Raw genomic sequence first — 23586 nt, 5'->3', positions numbered from 1 at the left:
AGGTTTTCTGAGGAATTTTTTAGCATGTGATTTTTTTAAACTATTACATTAATACCTCACTGACTTTTTTTTTTTTTAATTAATACACTTGCTACAACTTCAAAATGTAAAGTCACTTGAGTTTGTGCAATCAATGATAATGTATAGGTGTGTGCGCTGCATTGAAATTTCTGTTTAGATCCCATATGTATATAGATTAGATTAAAATTGATGTAATGAAAGCTATCCCTTATAATATTTCCAAGCTTTAACATTTAGTGATGAGATGCTTCAACATATATATCTTTGCACAAACTGCTTCAGTTTCAAGCAACTATCAGTAACTGTCTACCCTCTAAAACATCGCTTCTCTTCTCCATTTGTATTTTCCCTGTTTCTGTTCTATTCATATCAAGTGGCACCAAATTTATGATAAAAAACAGTTTTGTAGGAAATTTAAATTAAAAAAACCCACAAAAATATTTCTAACCATCCGGGTAAGGAATCTGAAACTGTAGTTCTAAATTACTGCTCTATTGAAAATACAGCAAATAACTGTTATAGAGCTATTTTCCCTCTGTCATTTCTGGGTAGCAGAGCATGCAGATTCAGGAATGGTGCTCGGTAGACTAACGAGCAATTAGTATAACACATATATTTAAAAAAAATATATATAAACTCCCAAAACTCCTAGGTCTTGAAAGTAGAAGCGGCCACTAAAAGTTAAAATGGAGTCATAAATAGCTATAAATATTTAAGCTTTATAATTCGATTTGTTTGCAGAGGTAGCTATTTGCCTGCTTGTGAGATGGTAAATTCCTGCCTAGTACAATGCAGCACAACAGGCAGCTTCAGTGTGCACGCAGACAAAGAGCCCCAGGCAGCCCCACCCTCGCCTATTTTGCTTTCCGACAACACCCCTTGTTCACGAAGCCCCTTTCAATTATAGTCTTTGTTGGTAATATTTACTTTTTTCTTTCAAATATCTCCTTCCTTCAGTCTCAGTCTTCCAGACAACCAGCTCGCTGGAGCCGGCTCAGGGAGGCAGAGAAAGAGAAAATGAAATCCAGCAGATGTCTACTGTGGTAAAAAAACACTACCAAATCCAGCCAAAAACCATCCTGAGGAGGGGGGCAGAGAAATCAGATTATTAATGTTGGTGTTGCTGTTGTTATTGTAGTAATAGGAGTGGTAGCTGTTGGTACTACTGTTATCATTATTATTGTTGTTATTATTGTTGCTGTTGTGATGATGATGAATACTATTATTAAATACATTTTGTAATTCTCCTTGTGTTATTACCCAAAACTGGGTCTCTCACCTCTCACTGTGGATGCAGGTTGGTCACGTGCATCCACAATGACAAGAATGCTGCTTTAATATGCCCAGTGAATATTTTCAAGTTGTATCCCTTCTCTTTTTTCCCCAGATGGTAAAAATGTTACCTATTAAGGTTAAGGAATGACACTATTCCTTCTTAGGCAAAAACAGCACAAATTAGAATCCATTGTGTGATAATGTCCAGAGCTTTTCCTTGGTGCTTTTGGTTTTTTGCTGTTGTGATTTTTATTTCATCCCTGTGCAAGCTTGTGGGGATTTTTGCTTCTGGACATGGGGAGTTTGTGTGGAGTTTTTTCTGGGTGGTTTTGTTCGTTTTGGGGGTTTTCTTGGGTTTTTTTGTGGTTTGTTTTTTTTTGTGTGGTTTTTGTTTGTTTTAGTTTTTTGGTTGGTTTTTTTCTTTTTAACAAAAGCAGTTATTTGCTTTCATGCCTGAAGTGCACCACAAAGTGTGTTTTGGAGCATATTACGAAATGTGGCAATCCTGCCTATACATGACAGATTGTAACAAAAGGATAAAGCTGTAAAACACTTTCACATAAAGATGTTATAATACCAGCTTGCCACTTTCTAAGGTGGAATACAAAACAAATAAAAAGCAGTAGGTAAAAATGCCTTCTCTCCTCCACCCCGAGCCCTGCCCTCCCCCCCCCATATCATTGCATCAGATTAATTAAGACCAAAAGATGAATACTTTGATCAGGAGGTGGCAGCTGTCACTCCAGCTTCTGTAACCTGCATTTCTGGTAGCTTGTCCTTCCTGTGCTCTTTACTCCGCTGATAGAGACATTAATCTCAACAACTTTGATATTATAGACTGATTTACACAATGTCTCAAAAGTATACACGTATGTGTACATATATGTGTATAAATAAACACAAAAGTATGTTTGTCATTAGAGAGTAGGTTTCTATGTTGTCCTTCTCAAATTCCAGCTAAAAAGGGTTAGCACATAAATAATAATGTATAATTAAGAAATTCTATAATTAAGAAATTGCTCCTTTTATTCCTTGTTGTTTCCGCACTTAACAGAGAAAAATAAATGGCAGATGAAAACGTCAAACATATCTTCTCCAGACAAGGGACAAAAGTTGGCATAGCTCTAGAGTTTAGTAAAACCTGAAATTTTAGTAAAGTGCTGAAGTCATGTTGTTTCAAGAAGCTTGGTCAGCTCAATGTAAAGTAACACAAATGGTAAGAACATTCTCTTTTTTCTTCTCAAAAGCCAATATTTTTTCCCCTAATTTATGAGATTAAAGGAATAATTATATCTGATTCTCTGTGATTATATGTATCGGGTTATATATGGATATATCTTCTATAATTCAACACATTTTTACATTTTCAATGGGCTTTACCATGTCCTTATGACTCCAAACAACATTTAACTAAGATTAGTATTTTTTTCTAACTCTTTTTTTAGCAATAATCAAAACAGCAGTAGTTGTTCTATTCTTCAGCCTTGAAATTTTTGTCACTTTTGTGACAAAAAATAATCATCTGTGTTGGTCATCCAGCAAAACAAACCCAGGTACCCTCCACAACGAGCACCTGTATTCCAGCTCTTCCAGATGTTAAAACCAGCCATAAATCCAGTTCCCTGTAAATGAAAAGGTTTCATGGACAACTTAATTTGCTGCAGCAAGCCAAGTTCCCTGTAGGCTGCCCATTTCTCAGCCCATGACTTTCAGTGTGTCCACCTGCTGAAAACTATGTTTGATTTCTGGACTCGGAAGCTGCTTCTCAGAAACAAAATCGTGATATAGCGGGGAGTGTAGAAATTTCTACTTCTCTGTTATCATTTAGGGGGTTGCCCTGTGTTGAGGGGAATGAAAAGTGTGATTTAATGTGGAAAATAAAAAAACAAGGAATTCAAAAAAGGCTGAAAGGTTTGCCAAGTGGGCCATTGCAGTTCTTGTGACAAGTGAGATGTCCCTGAGGAATTCACTACAGGCTGAACTGAAAAGGGGATTAAGTCCTTTTAAAGGGAGGAAATGTAACAAAAGGAGCACTTTTATGATGTAGCTGCATAAAATAAGGGACTGCTTTGTGCAGCTGATTGCCAAAGGTCTCCAAGTGAAGCAGCCAGTGCTGCAGGCCCCACTCCCCCTGGAGTGAGCAGCTCCCTCTAAAGCCTGTGCCTACAGTGGAATAAGAGCACAGCTGTCATTTAGGAATAAATAAGAGATTTTTGGTTTGCTTCTATGTACCCTTTTTTTTTTTTTAATTTTCCACACCTACCAAAAAGTGGCCTGTAGGGAGATTATACTCAAGTGAAAGTTGTTGCTAATTAAAACAGGTAATTATTGTTCCTCCAGGCTTTGTGATTTCACTCACTTTCGCCCGCCAGACAACATTAGTTTAAAAGTAATCCAATTTCTAGCAAAAATAGACCGTTAAAAAGTCACTTAACAAGTATATAAGTGCAAGGTTACAGTTCAGATTTTGATTTATCTCTCTGAGGCTCTTTAGACAGCCATAGCAAAGTTGGAGAAAAGGGGGATGGGGATTGGGGAAGTTGAACTGTTTGTAATTCAGGTTTAGATTTGTTGGGGTTTTTTGAAAAGTCATGTCACTGCATTCAGGTGAGCTTCAGGTGACAGCTTTCCAAGCCACATTTAAAACAGAATTGTGTTTAAGGCACTTTTCCAAAAGACTCCTCATTTAGCATTTTGTAAAGACATAATTTCATTAGGACCTTTTTTTGCCACTCACGATTCTGACAAAATAAAAACTTTTTGTTGACTGTGTCTCTCTTGATGAATTGAAGTGTAAAGGTATTTTTGTTTCATGTAAGTACAGACAAAAGTGATTATATATCTATTTTTTTGCTCTACAAGAAACTTAAAGAGATCAGTATCAAATTTCAAACATGGCGATATATCAATTGACAAAAAACATAATTGTAACACTGCTCCTATCTTTGATTAGTTTCCATTGTTCCCATCGTCACAAAACATACAACTGGATCATCTTTTTTGATGTTGACAGATGCCGGATTTTACTTTCTCTAAGAATATTCTGGCTTGATCTAAACACCTCTGGAGGTTCTTTTAGTGCAAGGAAATTTTTATGCATGGATAAAACCCAAATTGCAAATCTACAGCAGGAGCATATATAGGTGATTTTTTTCCTACAGAAAGAGAGTACAATTTTCTGAAGTTCAGCCAATGGACACAGATTTTATTTTGACTGTCTGCTATTTCTGTTGATAAATGAACAAGAGAAAGGAAAATAAAATTTTTGATAAGTTATAAAAATATTTTACACAGACAAACAGAATAAGATTGCTTAGTAGTCACACTAAAATAGCTGTAATTCGCAACTAAACTGTCATTTTCAATGGGATTTTTTTATATACCAAGAAACAAGTTTATACAGATGAATTAATTTTCTTGTAATCTTAATTTTAAATACAAAAAACATACTAGTTTTCATCACAAGCAGCAAAGGTGGAAATGTCCACCAGTTTTCTTTTTTTCATTCTACTAAAACTCTAATAGTTCAGTCTGACAACATCCATCTGGTTCTATTTATATAGATCTTGATAAAATACTTCATCATATTTAGTAATAAGATTTAAAGAAGATTTCAGAGCTTTCTGAATATCAAGATTTTCTTTTCTGTTTTAAGCATCTTAGAAGTTGGAGTTTTTTAAACTGATGTTTTCAGCTGATGTCTTCTTCTATAAGAACAGGCAGAAAGAACCAACCAAGATTTTGTTTTTGTTTTGTGTATGTGTGTGTTTGTTTGTTTGCTTTACTGATAAGGACAAGAACAAATCTCCATCCCTGAACAGACTGTGAGGCATCAGTGGGCAGGATCTTCTATGTCTCATGGGCACATAGTAAACTTCTTATAGACTAGCATAAAACTATAAAAGGGTAAGTATAATAGGTCTAATTTTATGTAGTATGCCATAGTTGCACAACAATTCCATTACAATACAAAAGCCAATTTTCAGAAGAAATTTAGGAACAGCAATGGTGTTCATGTTGAATCCAAGAAATAGAGAACAAATTTTCTCATGCAATCCAGTTTCTGTGCCAAGATGTCCCCTGTAAATAATTTTAATGTTTACTTGATTCTAATTTAAACATAAATTGGCCTGAAGACTCAACCCTATCACACTTCTGTTTATTTCAAGGCATGATTTTTTTCTTATGTTGCTTCCATATTTATGGGTTTTTCTCCTTTTGACACTTTTTAGAGTAATTTTCATTTTATTGACAGTATTGAAGTGGACAATCTCAACAGCATAATACACAAATTACCTAGTGAAATAACCTATGAACATCAAGGAACATCAAGGAACATCAAGGCAGTAAAATATTCACTGAAGTCACATTTTATCTATTAATTGAAGATGATAATTTTTCTGTCCCCACAAGTTTAGAAGCCAGCAGTCTTCTCCATTTGTTATCTTCTTTTGTGTAATAATAAGTTCTGAATAAAATGAATAATTGTTTATAATGCTGTTTGTGACAGTGGTCACAAGGGTCTTCAGGGTGAGAGAGAAGCGAGAATGTTGACCTCATGTTCAGAAGGCTTGATTTATTAATTTATGATACATATATATTACATTATAACTATACTAAAAAGAAAGAAGGAAAAGTTCTCAGAAGCAAGCTAAGCTAAGAATAGAAAAGAATGAATAACAAGGGTCTGTGTCTCAGCAGAAAGCGAGAGCAGCTCTGCCATGAATGGTCAGTAAATCCAGACATCCACAGGAGACCAATCATGGATCCACCTGTTGCATTCCACAGCTTCTCAGAAGGGAGAACAATCCTAAAGAAAGGATTTTTATGAAAAGATGTCTGTGACAACTGTTTAGTGAGGTGGTCAAGAAAAATAAATTAATCTGGCATAATGTTACAGATGATAATGTGCCTACTTATTTCTTACCTCGTAAACTTTTTGCTGTTTTAGAATTCTAATCAGCAAGTAAATAAGGATCTCAGATGGGTAACTTCTTAATTGTGTAGCAGCATTATCTGCAGTATGTTAGTGGTCTTTCCACAAAACCCTTAGAAAGAAAACTCAGTAATATGCTTCATGCAAAGAACTGTCAAGTTAACCTTGCTTTGAAATTGCTGACATTGATATGCCATCTTACTTCTTACCCTTTTTTTAATTCATCCTATCAAAATACGTTTTTGTCATTCTTCTTAGAGTTCCTAATCTCAAGATCACATAGCATTGGGGTTCAATACTTCAACCTTGTACTATTCATGAAGAAAGACCAGACACACACAAAATACTAGGGTATGATTAGGGATCAGTAATACAGATAAATTAGGGATAATAGATGTCTTCCACGTTAAACTGTATGTAGCGCAAGTTTTAGTGGTCTGAATTTTTAAAGTTTTACTAGACAATTACAAGAGATGGAAGAAACTAGTAGAATAATTTTTAAAGTAAAACATTTCAATTACATGCCACAAAACCAAAATATCCACTATCAATAGCTCCTTCTGAAAATATGGACAGAAAACACATTAGAAAAGCTTTCAAAAACAGGAATTATGGTCTTCTGGCAATTCATTCTGAGGATAATAAGATCTTGTAGTATGCACAAGCAGCATTATAACCATCTTAAATCTTCCAGATTTTGGAGGTTGCTCCGGAATCTTCTAAACTTTCTGCAAGCAGGAAAAGAAAAAAGCCTTCATGGTTCCCAGCACATGGGGAAAATGCTATTGTGGCTACTGTATGGAGAAAAACTTAGCTACGGTTTGGGGAAAGATATACACTTCTTATGCTGTACTTCAAAACATATTGTAGAGGATATCCTGCCCCCTGTACGCTCCAAGTCTTGAGAGGATAAATCAGAGTAAAGCATTTCTGCTGTTTCATGCCATTTGCTTGTGTTATTGTGTCTCCTTCATACAGTGCAATCTACACTAACCAACATTATGCCCTTAATGTCCGGAGTTAACGCTATGTTTGAGGCTGGTTCAAAGCAGAGTAATTCTCATCTGGTTTTACCAAACTGTCTCTGTATGCAGAAATCTCAGATAGCTTTGTGTTACTTGCAGGATGTAGGATGATGACTAATTTTATACTCTGAATGGGCCACACTGCATCTGCTGTAAGCCAGCACGAATGTAATCAAATTCAAATGCTGCCTGCAGAATGTCATCTCAGTCTCTTGAGCAGCCCAACCCAACACTGTACCTTTTAAAGTGCTGCTGTAAAAATTTACCTGGTCAGAAGAATAACATGTATGGTGTGCAAAATTTTCTCAGGAGGTCTATGTGATTATATGTAGGATTAGGTGTCAAAGTCAGAAAATACATCTCAGATTATTTCAGTGTAACATCTAACTTCAACTTTACAATTATCTACTATGCAAGGCTGTGCAATATGTACTACTGTAGATAGAGTGAAAAATGATCAGAAGTCTTGAAACATGTATATGACATAGGAACATAACAGTAAAGAGACACTGTTTTGCTGTCCTTGTGCTATGTTTTTAACACTAATGGTAGACCCAGTCTCCTCCTAGTTAGATGTTCAAGCATTTTGGTGATTTTGCAAGTCACTCACTACATAACGGCATTAATTTTGAGGTATGGTTGGAATATATTTGGTTTGTCTCACACTGTGAAGCCAAGTCAGTTTTGTTTTTTTAATGATAATTGAGTGTTCTAGCTTTTTTTCAGAAGAAGAAACATAAAAATTTTGCACAGATTTAGCTAAACATCACAGTTGCCTTTTCTACATTCATTACTTAGCTTTCTTAAATGGAAGACATTTTTATTATTTTTATTGTAGTCTTCACATTGGCTGTATTTATCTTTCATTTCAGACATGGCTTCCCTCATTTAATCCTAAATCTAGCTGCATAAGAAATGTTGAATAACATTATTACTTCTTAGGAAATTGACTGATTCTGGAAAAGTTCAGGATATTAAAAGCATAGTGAGAATTACTTTTGTTAGCTTCATTACCAAGAGTTTCAAAGCATTATAGGATACTATGGAAAAGCTTAACTATCTCCCACCCCGTTTCTGCATTTCTTCTCTATGCAGTTAATCACTCCTTTTCTTAGATTATGAAAAATATTTAATATTTCTAGACTTTTTTTTTTCCTCTTCAATTTTGACAAATACCAGGATATTCAATTCCAGGTAAAAAGACTTTGTACTGACACTATTACTTCTGCAGCTCCTACAAGTCCTGCAATTGGCATATGTGAATGACTGAGAAAATTATGGGTGTTTCTTTGCAGAAGCCATACTTCAGCTGGCCTCTTCACAGCAAATATAATATGGACAAGTGTTGAGAGTGCTGTAGCTTCCCCCTAGCATAAGGCAAGCCTGTCCTATATCAGAGGAAATGTCAGATTAACTCAACAATACTTTAACTCCTGCCATTAAATGGGTTATACTGTACATTCTTTAGTTGTCTCTGAGAATCAGAAAGATTCCCTCAAAAATTATCCATTTCAATAATGGGAAACATTGCTTTTGAATTCATTCAGTATATTAAGTAAAATCACACTCAAGTGCATGTTAAAGCATAGCTGCCTTATTTAGTTGGCTAAAGTCATGACACTTCATTAGTGGTTCTCCATAGTCAACAGGAAATATGATTGTCTATACGTTTCTCAGAGTACCCAGTAAAGCTATTTCTACTTGAAAAGAAGTTTTAAGCACCAAATGGATGTAGAGAATTTTCAGGTGTTGATCATCTTAAGGTTAAAATTCATCCAAAAACAAGATGCAAGAAAATTTTCACTTCTGCTGCCTGTGCTACTGAACAGACCTCAGTGGTGGTCAATGGAGTACTTTTAGGAGATGCAAAATATGCTTCTTTTAAAGTTTAAAAGTAACGTGGAACAAATCTCAATGGCAATTTCTCCCATGTATGTGGTTGGAAAACACTTGTTCTGAAATGAGCATCCATATTTCTGTCAGCTTTATCTATTAGTATAAAGAGATGGGTAACAGATCAAAAAAAAAAAAAAAAAAAAGTAAGATCCATGAAACAATTCATATCCATTAATGTAATTTTAAAAAAAAATTGTCTCCAAATAGCAGTATATTTGAGTTAGGAATCCAGGCACCAGTATACATATATTTTGCTCTTTAGCAGATTTGGAGCAATGTTCTTTGCACGTAAGAACTGTGAGAGCTAATTTTGGAGATGCATAGGTTTTCAAATATTGTATAGTTGTCTCTACTTTTGCAAGCAGAAGACTGCATAAGGAGTTATAGAGAAGTTGCCCAACAAATCCTTTCAGCTGAAAACAATAGACCTAAATTGCACATAGCCCACTAAAACTAAGAAATTATTAAGTTTTAGAAAACCGAAAAATCTTGCTTTTCTTAAGAGAGTCAGAGCAAAGCCCAGAATAAGTCGGCCACAAGTAGGGTTATAATCTTTTCTTACCATTCTTTTCAATTCACCTAACTCAAAGGCTGAAGAAGGCCAGTAGAGTGTTCATCATCCCAGCTCCTGTCCATCATCTTCCTCTAGGTGTCAGGCACCCTAGCAAAGCAGAAAAAGCTATTTTTCTTTTCAATGTAACAGAAAGAAGAGAAGGCATTGACTTAAAAACTGTCCTTTCTACACTACCCATCTGAAGTGATACAGTTTGAAACTGAAAGTAAAGATTGGAGTCTGGAGAATTTTTTCCCTAAATAGCCATAGTGTTGTGGAAATATGGATAGATGTGGTACCTCTGTACAGTTTAATATTTCCAACCATTGCTATGACAAGGTAGGGAAGGTCTTTTAAAGACAGGCCTGATACCAGAAATTAGATAATAATGACACCTGTTATAAGAGTTAGTAACGTAGATGTCTGTGTATTTGTCCTCTAAGGGATTTGGCAATCTCTTTGTGATAAACACAGGAAAACATGTTGTTAAGGAAACATAAATGGATGCTTTGTGACTCTCTAGTATGTAACAGGCCTTGTCAGGCATAAGAAATTGATTGATTGATTTGCACTAGGAAAAGGAGTTTATATTGATTCTCTGAAGAATAATATGGATAAGACTCATCAAGAAAATTTAAGAAAAAAAGATACAAGAAAACAGAAAAAGTGAACTTACAAAGGAAAAACCTGTTAAAATGATAGCACTGTTTGCAGCTGACAGTATTTAGGTAAAGGAAAATTGGATAGCCTTGGTGCTTATATGTTTTTGTTTGGTCTGCATTTACTTGCTATGAATATGAAAGAGGAAGAAAAATATAACACAATATAATTGCTGCTCAATATATCTAAGAATGAAAAACACCCAGAAAAAGCACCAGCTAGTAACTCTAGGCAGGGTGGGAGTTGGTGTGTATGCTCCACCAAGAAGGTCTGTCAATCATTTTGCTTACTAGTCAGTTCTACTTTCACTGCTCTCCCTTTCATATTGAGCTGATGGAAGTGTCCAGTTCAAGGTTCCTGATCCGCTGCCCAAATCCCTCTACAGGTTTGATCCGTGATATCCAAGAGATCAGCTTTCCTTCTGTGACCTTTTGTGGCAGCAGTTCAGTGCAATTGTTGACTAACAGGAGGGATGCTTAGTTACCCACTTCAGAGGCTCAGCCTTGACTATGGAATTAACTCTCACAAGAAATAAGAAAGAGCAAAGAACTGACCACAGGGTTAGGCTCAGAGATTGTCTCCCAAGAAATAATTCCTCCCCATACATATACAACAAATATGTGCAAGCATAAACTGTCTCACCAAATGATACAAACAAACAGAAAACCAATCAGGAAATCAAACTCTTTCCCTTACAATCTCCAAGGAAGGAAATAAAGACATAAAAGTACTTAGAAATGGCTTTTGCTATGTAGTCTTAATAAAAAAAAAAAAAAAGTAGGAGATAGATGAATATATAGTAATGAAGCAATATCCTAAGTTGTATTTTAAATAGGTAGGAAGAGAGTTCAAAGAATGTGAGCATTCTGTCCCACCACTGTCATAAACAAGCCAGAAATACTGCTATTTAATTGAAGTTACAGCAGGATGTTTCATTCCTGATTTTGCAACAACAGCAGGATGTTTCATTCCTGATTTTGCAACAACATAATGCAGTTAAATAAGCTACATTTGAGAAATTAGTGAAGAAAATATTTTCTGGGTACCAAAAGATCCTTTATACAAACTTCAGATAAAGCAGGTTTCACATTTTTATAACTCTGTAAAGTTTATAGACAAACATCTGTATCACATAATAAATCCAGGTGTTAAAGGAAAAAATAATTTAAGAGAACTGAAGTTTATTATAATAGTTAGCAGGTTTTATTCATTGAAAGGCAAGAGTGTTGTCCAATCGCATATAACTTCTTTGGGTAATGATTTAATGAACTTGAGAAGTTCAAGCACTCTCCATGTAAATCAAAGCCACAGAGGCAGCATAGAAAACAAAGCTCTAATCCATATTCAGTGTCTGCATTTTTTCAATGACGTTCAAATATCTTCTTCAGGATACCTTGCAAACACAGTAAATTGTTAGGTAAATAATTCTTTTAATCTTGTGTAGGACTTACAACTGCAACCTTATTATCTGTAGTGTTGGGGGTTTGTTTTGTTGTGTTTCTCTCTTTAATTCAGAAGTATGTTAAATTGCCAGTTTAAACACATTAGAAGCATAATATCCTTCAAGAGAAGTGTGATTGATTAATAAGACGTTATATGCCTTTTTATGAAGAATTTCACATCAGTTCTATTGTTATCTCCTGTTGAAAGCGAAGGGAGACGACCCATCCTTATTGATCAGCATCGAACTCCGATTTATTGATCTCACTTACACACTTTATAGTGGTGTTAATTAAACTCATGCATATTGCAAAATCCACTCTCCTCATAGGCTACAGCTAAAACATTAATCCCTCCTTTTGTTTTCAATACCTGTGGTTTGTTATAGAAACCAAGATTTATTTTCTCACCCTGTTATGAAAGTTCTCAAGGCCTCCATGTTATTGAAGACAGACTTGAGAACTTAGCTGTTTACAGAAACAGGCTGTGAGAATTTACTCCTCACAGCTGCCTTTTAAGCCATTTCTGAGCAAAATTCTCCAACAATCTCCTTTATTATTTTTTTAAGAATTTTCTTTGACCAGAAAAATGATAGACAAAATTTCTTTTTCCTTCTTTATTTTTAACTTTTATTCATTTTACCTCTACACTACCAGTCAATACCATTTTCAATACATATTTTGAAGTTCATGCCATCTTTCAGTCTTGGATATGTGAAACAATCTTCATATCACTTTATTCAGACTTTTACTGTTGAAGAAACCAGATTTCAGCAGCAAATACTCTGATAAAGTGCTGTGTCTTTTACTCTGTTCTGACTCTTTGGTGAAGGGAATTTTGTATTATGGGTAGAATATCTGTGTCTTTATTTTTTCGTCTTCCTGACTGTCTCCTCTGCACCCTGCTCCCCTTCACACAGCAACTGATTTCTTGTCAGAGGAACAATTTAGAAACTGATTAGGATGCTGAGTTATAGTTTGAGTCCTGCTTACATACTGCCTTCAGTTTTGTTCCTCATTTGACTTATCTCCTTGGTCTGTGAATCAGGCCATCCCTATTGCAACACAGATGACCATCTGCCCATTTTGGGGAATATCAGCCAATATGGTACCAGACAACCTCCTCAGCCTCGATGGCAGGTTATTCTCGGGGATGTTCACTGGGGGACAGAAGGGCAGGATGGGCACTGTTATAGGAGCACTGAGGAACTCAAGTGTGTATTATTTTGCACGCAATGTTAAGTGGTCTGCATAGAGAAGACATCAGACTTTGCTTTATAGATGATTTAATGCCTCATTAGTCAATTCTCATTATATTTTAGCTCTCTGTCCTGTACACAGAATAAATGGTATTAAATATGATCTTTCATCTTTTCATACTAACCCCTTTCTCTCTTCCAAAATAATCAATCCATGCCCTACATTTGCTTTTGTACAGCTTATTTCCATACTACTTTAGAAATTGTACTTTTGTAAAGAGATTGTCCTAAGATGGATTTCTATAGTTCTGTCCACTTCAGCTAGAAATTTCTCAGCACAGATATAATCCACATGTACTTGCAGCTCACAGATCTAACTAGTCTAAATATATTCTGACTGCAGAGCTCTGCTGCACACTAGCAAAATAAACAACTTTAAGAAGCTCACAAAATTTGCAGTTCTATTTTCTGATACATTTTTTTTTTGCCATAAGTACCCCCAAATTTGCTAACGTATACCTCACAGAGAAGTGCAGAGGGCAGAATTGTCCATTGCATCAGAGTGCTAAATCTTTCAATGTGACTTGGAATGAAAAATCCAGGTATTGAAACTGCTAATGAAAGAATATAATGAGAAAAATTCTAAATTCATTAAAGTGGCTGATTTTATGCAGATAAGTTTTACATATTTACTTCAAATTTTACATGCTGCAATATTTAGTACTGTGGGGGAAAAAAGAAGAAAAGCCACATTGAAAAGGCAAAAGTTAAATAGGCCATCTACAGGTTATCAAACTTGGCATGATTTCTGTTTTTCTTCTGAAAGAAAATTTTGCCCCAATGAGCATAATTTTCAAAGGCTTGCTTTTTGCAAGACAGTCATGAGAACAATGAAAAATGCTCCATTAGAATTTTGCTTGGAGATCATTTAATATATGTTTTCATGTATGAAACAAAACAAAAGAAAATGTGGTTTTAGCTGACATCTGTTTATTTTTTTCTTTTTTTTTTTTTCTGTGCAGTTAAACAATGGCAGCTACAAGAGAAGTATTGTATATCTCAATCACAGGTATATATACCGCTTAAGAAAAATTATCCAGGCTAATAAAAACCAAATTATTTTCCATCACAGATTACCATTTCTGCTTTGAATTTTTAATAATATTTTTAATAATATTTCTAGTAATATTTTGTGAAGAGTTTGTTTTGTTTGGGGTGGTTTTATGTTTTAAATTTGCAAAGAAGGCTTGTACATTTCTTGCTTTAACTAAAACACCATTAAATGTTATTTAAAGTTAAATCAAATCAGATTTACAGATGATATGCTGACATACTCTCATTTGAAAAGCTAGGGTTTATTTTTTCAGTCTTTTACAGTACAATAAATTCTGAGTTGTGTCTAGACGCAGGTCCAAGGCTGTGTTTAACAAAGACACAGAACTTTTAACCTTTCAGGTTTCCAGATTTTGATTATTATAGCTAAATTATGTTTAGATTTTGTTTCATGGATGCAAATCCAAGGCATCAATGTACATATATGAATATGTTGACTCTCAAGCAAAAAAGGATGTATTTTGCAGGTCAATAACAATACTTAGTAAGAAAAGAGAAATGTAAGAAACCCTTTCCCATATTTCAACCTGATTTTTACTTATTAACTCACTGACCTATGGACAAATATAGACAATGGTATCCTATTTTTTGCCTTCTAAACCTTGATTATTTCAGATATTTTGCATGCCTAGATTTATTTTCTTTTCTGAAATACCAGGCATTTTTTACACTAATTTCAGACTAGATCTTCATTGGTATTTTCTGTTTGTGCTTACAAAATTAGCTGAAAGAAGCCAAAAAAAAAAAAAAAAAAAAAAATTTAAACGTTTCTGTTTACCCTTTCCTGCTACTGCCATTAAAGTCTTAAGCTATAAATGAGAAGCCATCTCTGTGAGAGGTTATGAAGTGACTGAAGTGAAGTGTCTCTTCCTTTCTTGGAGGAATAATGTGATGAGCAGTGAACACTAGAGGGGGAGCTTAACCGTTCAGGAAACTTAAATCTCCAGACCCTCTGGGAGAGGATCAGAGTGATATGATAGCTGCTGACTTAAACAAGCAAAGTTAAGGCATGGACAGCCAGAGTTCAAAAGTCAAGAGGTCAAGAATAGTAGAGAGCCAATTTATTGTCATTTTCCAAAGAGGCAGCAAATCATAAGTGAAACTGAGAAGTTTAGGGTTCTGCTCCTACCATGATGTGGTGTACTTTAAAAAACTCTCTAGAGGCAGTTTAACATGAACAGTAGTATTACAGGGATTTTTTTTTTCCCAATGACTGTCTGCCATTCAAATGTCTGTGGAATGATAGAATGAATTATCATAAAATTTTGACAAATGTGATGGCTCAACCAAAGAAGGAAAACAGACGTTCCACTTATTGGGTTCTAATAAGACATGACATATAAATCGAGTATACATGGCAGTTAGACCTTTGCTTTTTCCTTCCCCCCCCCTTTTTTTCTTTATTTGACTGAGAAACATTTCTGTTTGGAGAGAAGTGATTTATAACTGATTCTTGTCTAAGAATGGAAGGCATGCTCCTTTTAAACCTTACTTGCTATGTTTTAATAATTTGAGGCCTGTTTAATGTATTGTGCTTCATATATGCTTAAGTTTGGGTCTTGCTGGCTCTGTTCATCCTTCATTGCATTAATAAAATGTGAATTCATGGTATAATTTCACTAGCCTTGTAATAATACCATCAAAAAGTTTTTTTTATTTATACTTGTTTAAATAAAAGTACCTCAATAATTCACTTTCTGTTTTTATTGCTATCTCTTCGTATGGAAGTATTACAGGTCCAATCTGTGTGCTGCTTACACAACAATACAAGTATCTGGGTAAAGTACCATTTATGATGTGTGATTTATTATGTACTTTGATAATGTGGAAAAGAGTTTTGGCAATGCAATATTATGTTGTATTATTATAGGCAGGCATCACTGCAATTGCACTGTGTGTCCTCATATGTTGCTTCATTAGAGAAAGTAAATTATTGGACTGAAAACAGAAGCAGGTCCACGCATTACACAGCACATGGATCCTGCCAGCTTTTAAGGGCACATTTTCTTCTGTTTTGGTACTGTATCTGCAATGATTTTAAATAAGCTTCACTGCTGATATTAATAGGAGAATTTGACCCTGTGTTTGCAAGCATGCTAATTTCTCCTTAGACAAGATCTTTTCAATACTCTCATATCCTTTATTATTTCATCCATACTTTTATTGCTTACCTGTGATGCTTGAAGAAAGACCATGTATGGCAGCAAATACAATTCAGGAGCAGGGAGAAGACAAATAGGTGGTCAGCAACTGTGGAATAAGAGCTGTTTTAAAATCAATATCCACCCATGCCTCATCATATTTCACCTTTTCTTCTCTCTGATCCTTCATTTTCAGTTTACTAATATATGTAACTGAATCAGTTACAGGCTTTTCAAAGGTACAGGGCTGTTTTGAACTCCTCTCTAACAGATATTTTGCTAATAATATTTGCAATGGGACTTTTTAAATTTAACATAAGACTAATATTTAAACTAATAATATCTGAGTATCTTAGGTGGAACTGATGTTAGAAAAATTATATGAAAGGCAAAACACTATATTAGATAATAAACTTTTTATTGAGGCACAAGATGCTGGGCTTTATATATGGAGATTTACTTTTGTGGCAACTCTGAGTGAACTAAGGCTATAACTAGAGAACTTTTTGGATGTCTGGCTAGAGAAGACATAAAAACTGGAAATTCACCAAGAAATCAAGCAAGCCCTAAGGTAATTTTAAAAAGGAGGAGGAGTGGGAAGATGATTGTTTCCAAAGAAAAATAGAACCTTAAACAAATATCTGCTTTCTAAAAAAAAAGAACATGATAATTTATTTTTCCTGTTCAGTAGAATTCCAGATAACTGAAACGTGACCTGATATTTTTTGAAATGTTTTGGAGTCTCAGGAAAATTAGTAAAATAATGGTTTTATGTTGGTGTTGAGCAGAGGTAATTATTACTCTATTTCCAAATTTCCTTAGTACAGCTCTCCCAGGGCAGAGCTGTGTGAACCAATTCTCATTCTTGAAATGAGAAGGGAAATTCAGGAGGAAGCTCAATGCTGTTGATGTTTCTCTGAGCAAATGGCAGTAGGCTGATTTCCATGAGGATATAGATAATGCAGGAGATCCTCTCCCTAAGATTAAACTAATGTAAGTGAGTCGATTACAGTGTTTATAGAATCATAGAATATCCTGAATTTGAAGGAATCCACAAGGATCATTAAAAAAAAGTTTTTCTTTATTTCCAGAATCTAAGTAGCACATCCCTGATCTCAATATTTGCAAACACCCTGGTTGAAAGAAGGTTTTCCTCATGATACAGCTGATTTGGATTTCATCCCTCAATTTCTCCTGTCTCTAAGCAAAGTCCTCAGATACGCTATTCACTGAAGACTCAGCCACATTGCAGCTGGATGATTTAACTGCCTCATTTTAGGGAATTTTTGCATTGTAGCTGGAGATTGCTACTCAAATTCACATCTGCCCTTAGGAAATACAATGCAACATCTTGAACACTCTGCAAAAGAATTAAAAATGGGAATGCCATTTCTGTCATAGGTCAGGTTGATGTGGACAGTAAATTATGGTCTAGGCAACAATATTTACCTTCTTCACTGTTGTGGCCCATGAGATAGCAAAGATTTAAGGACGGTGTTTTTCATACTGAGCTGTAAAGTATGAAGGAAAAAAGTGCCAGGTGTTTCTAGGAATACTGCAATTAGGGGGGAGGGTAAGTTGCCTTCAAAAAGATAAACATTGTAATTGAAATAAGGGATATTATCTGGAGAGAAAGAATTAAACCACTAGATGTGAAAGAACTCATTGTCTTCTAATACCCACAGAATGATTCATAACAGATTGCTGCTTTCAGCTCCGAGTAAGTGGTTAGCAGCTAGATCTACTCAGTAAAAGTTTTTTGTAGTTGTACTAAAAGTAATGGAAAAGAAGCTTACTGGGAATGAAAATAAATAGTGATCCTAACAGCCTGGCATTTGACATCAAAATTAGTGCTAACAGGTAAAGCCTGTGCAAATCCTGGCAGAGAAATTGAAATGTACCATTTTGGAATTGTAAATCTGTCAGTTTGAAGGAATTCACTAGTTTATTTCAGGCTCTTGATTCATTTTAGAGTTAATTACATTTCCTATTATAAGCTTGATTTTCTAAATCTACATTTCTGAATTGCTCCACACAGAAGCGGTCTCTTTGTAGCTTACGTGTAATGTCTCTATCAAAAACTGTGTTTTGAAGACAAATCTGGAGTAAACCAAAGAAGTCATTCTAAATTTAGGACAGACTACATGCTTTCTTTTCCTTTTTCATTTTTTTCTTTTTTATTTATTTACTTGGCTATGAAATCCACTCTTGTTCTCTTCTGTTTTGAAGAAATACTTTTTAGAACATTTCCATGGGAGGACAATGTGTAACAGGGCTGACATGCAAGTGTGGGAGGTTTTGATGTCCAGCCCTAGAACGCAATTCAGAGGAGACAGGAATACAGCTGTGTTTGCTGTAAGGGCACAGATAACATGGTGTAGATAATAGCATGTGGACAAGATGCAACTGTTGTCGGTTAAACAAGAAAAAGGGTGATATAGAAAGCAAATATAGTAATACGGGGATGACATGGAATAAGAGTGAGAAACTGTATTAAAATTTCAATGTTTAAAATGATTTTCAATGTTAATATAAGGTTGTGAATTTATTTTTCTTATCTTTTTTTATTGGTCTACTATCCCATGTAAAAAAATTCCTCCTTTTCTCTTTTCTCTTTTCTCTTTTATCTTTTCTCTTTTCTCTTTTCTCCCTTTTCTTCTTTCTCTTTTCTTTTCCAAAGTCTCTGTTTCTATAGTGAAGCATTTGTGATTATAAACCACAAGCATTGACACAGTATTTTCTAGGAAGAAAGGTAAATATTTTAGTTAAAATTACAATGATTTTTACTTTTGCAGAACACAGCTATCTAGCTTAGATTTAGGTAAGCTACCTAGCATTTTTAAAGCCATCATATCCTCAGCAAATTTAAGCACTGGGGTGGATTCATCTCTCAGCAAAGAGAAGGGAAATAGGAGCTGCAAAGAAAAACATTATGAAAAGAAGAACATTATTTTTCTCCCTTATCATTTTAGAAATGCTAAAAATATATTGCAAACACTTACTCTCTTACCTTCAAAGTAACTCTGTCAAAACAAACTGATTTTAGCTTAAATCCAAATTAATGAACCAGCTTTATTATTTTAGGAGACGGAGGCTAGAAAAGGAAAAAATAGAAAAAGACCCAAGAGTCATAGAATAGGTGGTTTATAATGTGTTAAATGTGTTTATTTGCACTTCCAAAGTTCAGATTTCCTCATACATTTTCATACTCATAGAGATAAAATGCTAAAGTCTTAAATCCCTCTATGCCATGCTGAGTTGCTAAGGGCTGTTGAGCTTTTGTTATTTCTCCTCTTGAGTTAGCTCTGATTATTCCTGCTGAGTGAAAAATTTTTATTTGCCGACAGAAACAGGAACCATATCACGTGTGCTTGCACTCAGCAAATACTCCAATACATCACAAAGATTTGCTCAACCCACCTTCAGAGGCCAAATTGAGGATGTTATTTTCTGTCTGGATCTGCTCCTGAAGACTATCAGTCAGGAGTGTTTCTCAATCTCTGATTAAAACAAGGCCTACAAAGCTGCAAGTGTTCATGCACAGTCTCATTAAAGGACTGAATGGAGTGACCCTGGTTTTCTAGCACAAAGCTGTGAGTGAACTTCAAAAATAAGAGTGCATCAATCAGATCCAAGCCAGGCTTTTAATGTCATTTTTTCTACTTTGCCTTTAAAGTCTTAAAGGAATGCCCTTTCCACTGTGCAGCCAACCATCATTCAACAAACAAACTAACAAAAAGTGAGAGGCAAAGGGAAGGGTCTCCCCTCACAAAGGGGAAAGCATGATATTTTACTGATGGGTTTTCTAATGGAATAGAAAATGCACTAGGTTCAGTGCAGGTGTTCACAACCCTCCGATTTTTGCACCTGCTTATTGAGGGAAGGAATAGGAAAAAAGTGCTTTTGAGAACAGTGCTACATTTAATCCAGATATTCGGTTCTCTAGCACAATGTCATATGTAATTATTTTCTATTTAAATCATAGTGACATTTTAATGAATATTCTGAAAGGGAAAAATTAAACTAAAAATACATTGAACTTCACCATCTAAAGATCTTTTTCAAAAGTTGTGATGATGCAGTGAGATCATAAATGAAAGAAAGATTTTCTTTTAATATAACTATTGATCCACAAATCCTGGGATGACTATAGCTGGAAACTAAATTAAAATGAACTAGGGGAGTTTGGAAAATAAAATAATCTAGGTAAGTTAAACAAGCATACCCCTGAGGCTATGAGAACCTAGTATTTAGGTTTTGTCCTTATAAAAAAGCCTTTTATGTCTGTGTCATGTTTTCCCCCTAAAGTTCATCAATTTTGAAGCAGTCATGACCTAAACGCCAGTCTACCTCCTATCATTATATATATATATATATATATCAATATATATATATATCAATATATATCACATATATATTTTTGCAGTTTTTAAGTGTTGTAGTATTTCCATCATTCTATTAAAAGTGTTTGGGTTTTTTTTTTTTTTAATTCAGAGGCTCTGATACTCAAACACTTAGGAAAATTTTACAAATTAGTAATTAGAGCATTTAAGCCACTTGATGGTGCCCCATCAGTGCTTTCCTTGATGGGGCACTTGGGTAAATTGATAATTTTTATGTTGTTTGTTAATTAGCTTGCTGCATAAAAACTCTCCTGCATTACCTGTCATAATTTTAATATACTTCACAATATACTTTTTTTTTTTGAGATAATGTTGAGTCCTGAGTCTGCCTTCACTCACAGCATCTGAAACCAGATGCCAAGTTACTTCTTTCTGTAGTTCCTGAAAATCCAACAAGCCTGAAGTATTTTTTTTTTCTGACTCCTGGATAGCCATATCTCCTTACTTGCTACAGTCTCTCCAGTTTAGTGTATAATTTGAACTATGTGAATTTTGTACATTCATGAATTTATAAAGTAATAGGTATGTACTTACTTATTCTTAATTTTTTTTTCAAAATCTACCCGCCAAATCAGCCAGATTTACTGTTGATATGTTTGCCCTGTTATTTACCCAATTCACCTTTCTTTATGAGCTTCCAAACACCTTTTTAAGGGGTTGGGGTTTTTGTTTCCTCTTCCTCTGGGAAAAAAAAGCAAACAAACGCCAAATTTTTGAATGTTTTCATTTCCAAAGTATTAAAAACTAGTCTAAAATATTTTGATCAGTTCTGCAGCTGAGAAATAAAGTTTACTTCAATGTCATAGTCTTTAATTTCTATTTACAGAAAAATTAAGTTGTCTGATGGGATTACTTGGAGATTTACCTTTTTTCAGTATCCTTCAGGTGTAGTGCCTGAAATGTGATGATTGTGGGCCTGAGCCTGTGTCATCGGACAGTTGAGACTTCAGAAGAAGACTGAGCGAGAAGTTTTAGTTTGAAAATGGCATGCATTTTCAATATATTGATATATATTGGATATAGAGTATATCCAATATTAATAAAAATTGATGTTAATCCTAATGTGACCTACATTATTCTTCAAGGTTCAATTTCAAGCTTTTATTTTCTAGTATTACTTGGTTTTCTCTTTTCCAAAAGTAATTGAAGAAGGGATTTTGAGATTTTTTTAGTTTCCCTTTTACATGCCAGAACAGATTGGAGAATAAATGGACATTCAGTGTATTGAAAAACAATACAGTGTGTATGGCTGTGGTCTTTGAATTAATTTATCAAAGGTGAGAACAATGAATAGATGTTCCGCCATCACAGGACAGGTTTTTTCTACTTGATACTTGATACTTTCTACAGATACTTGCTTGACTTTCTTACAGGTTTTACCATAATGCTTTTGTAGAGTTCACTGCGTGGTAAAAAGGCAAAAATAATTTGTGAAAAAGGGAATACTAAACTATATCAGGTTCAAAAGACAGGGCATGCCCATGTGATACAATTATTGTTGTGTCCCAGCATTATACTTTTAAGTATGATCACCACTAATACCCAACACTTCCCATGCCTTCTCTCTTGTGAAGTGAGCTGTGCAAAGTTCAAATGGTATGAAACAGTGAAACAGTGCATGCGGCATTCCAGCTAATGCTATGTCCTATGTGCTACAGTAACTATGTACTCTAATGCTCTCAGATGTGGGCAGATTTAGATAAAGGCATGCTAATGAAGTCAGGTGAAATTTGCCAATATGCTATGTTATTATGACAATATGCTGTTGCAACGAGAGAAAACCTCAGTAGATATATCAGCAATAATCATAGCCAGTATTATTATAACCTTTATTTTTCTCAAAAATAACGTAAGTTATAGTCCTACAAGTAATTAACTATATTTTTCCAACCAAACCTAAATATCACATTTTTATTAATTGATCAGTCTTCTTTGTTAGAGAAAAATACCTCAGCTGCACATGAGGAGATATTTTGATCATTTCCTCTTCCCTCCTGTTCTCTTTCCCACCTCATTTCATGCTCCTACTGGACATGCTACTGCTAGGACAGATACTCAGTTATCATCTGATATTTCTGAAATCAGATGTTTGGTATTATCCTTGTTTGTGTTTAGACTTGATTTTGTTTTAACAAGGAAATAGTAGTTTGTTTCTCCTTGTCATTGTTTGGTTTGGGAAATTACCTTGATTGTGCTCAAGCAGACTAAAATGAAAAGCAGAGGATCATATAATTTCATTTCAGAATAGTATATGTTGTTCTCTGAACTATTAGGTGCATCACCCATTGATCAGGATATCTTCCATTTTAGTAATTTTTTTCTGCTGTTAGTTCTCCCTTTGTTTTAACCCTTTTTTTACATTTTTTTTTCTTTGGAACTATGTGTGCTTGTTTTCATTTAAATAATTTCTTAAGTATGTGTTCAGGACTGGGCATCTCTGGCTGTTCTTTGATGTCCTTTCAACAGCTGTTTATGATCTTTATCATACATTTCTTCTTCTTGTACAGATTTTGTTACTTTATTCTAATTTGCCTGGACTCACAAGGTTCAAGATTAACTTTGGGAAATTTCTCCACCAATCTTTTCCTCAGATAATATTGAGATACCTCCAAACACAAGTTACAAACTCCCAAACCACTCTCTTTATCAATAGTCCTACCATTCATCCAATTTATGGTTTGACAGATTTTTCCAACTCTTTCTAGAAACTAGGATGTAATACAGACTATCATCTGACAAGCGAATGATCAGGTCAGATTCTCCCAGGCATAGGCTCAAATATTGTCCACGGATTTTTCAAAATAAAAGGTTAATAATAATTAAAAGTTTACTTGGAAAGACTATGTTCTTTATGGAATATAAGTCAGGGAGTTTTTATTTTTTTAAAAAATCACTACAGCTGAATTTATATCTGACCTGAGGATA

Source organism: Melospiza georgiana, chromosome Z, assembly GCF_028018845.1.
Source record: "Melospiza georgiana isolate bMelGeo1 chromosome Z, bMelGeo1.pri, whole genome shotgun sequence".
NCBI classification, from domain to species: domain Eukaryota; kingdom Metazoa; phylum Chordata; class Aves; order Passeriformes; family Passerellidae; genus Melospiza; species Melospiza georgiana.
The sequence above is the reverse complement of the archived record's forward strand: the minus strand, read 5'-3'. Positions refer to the sequence as shown.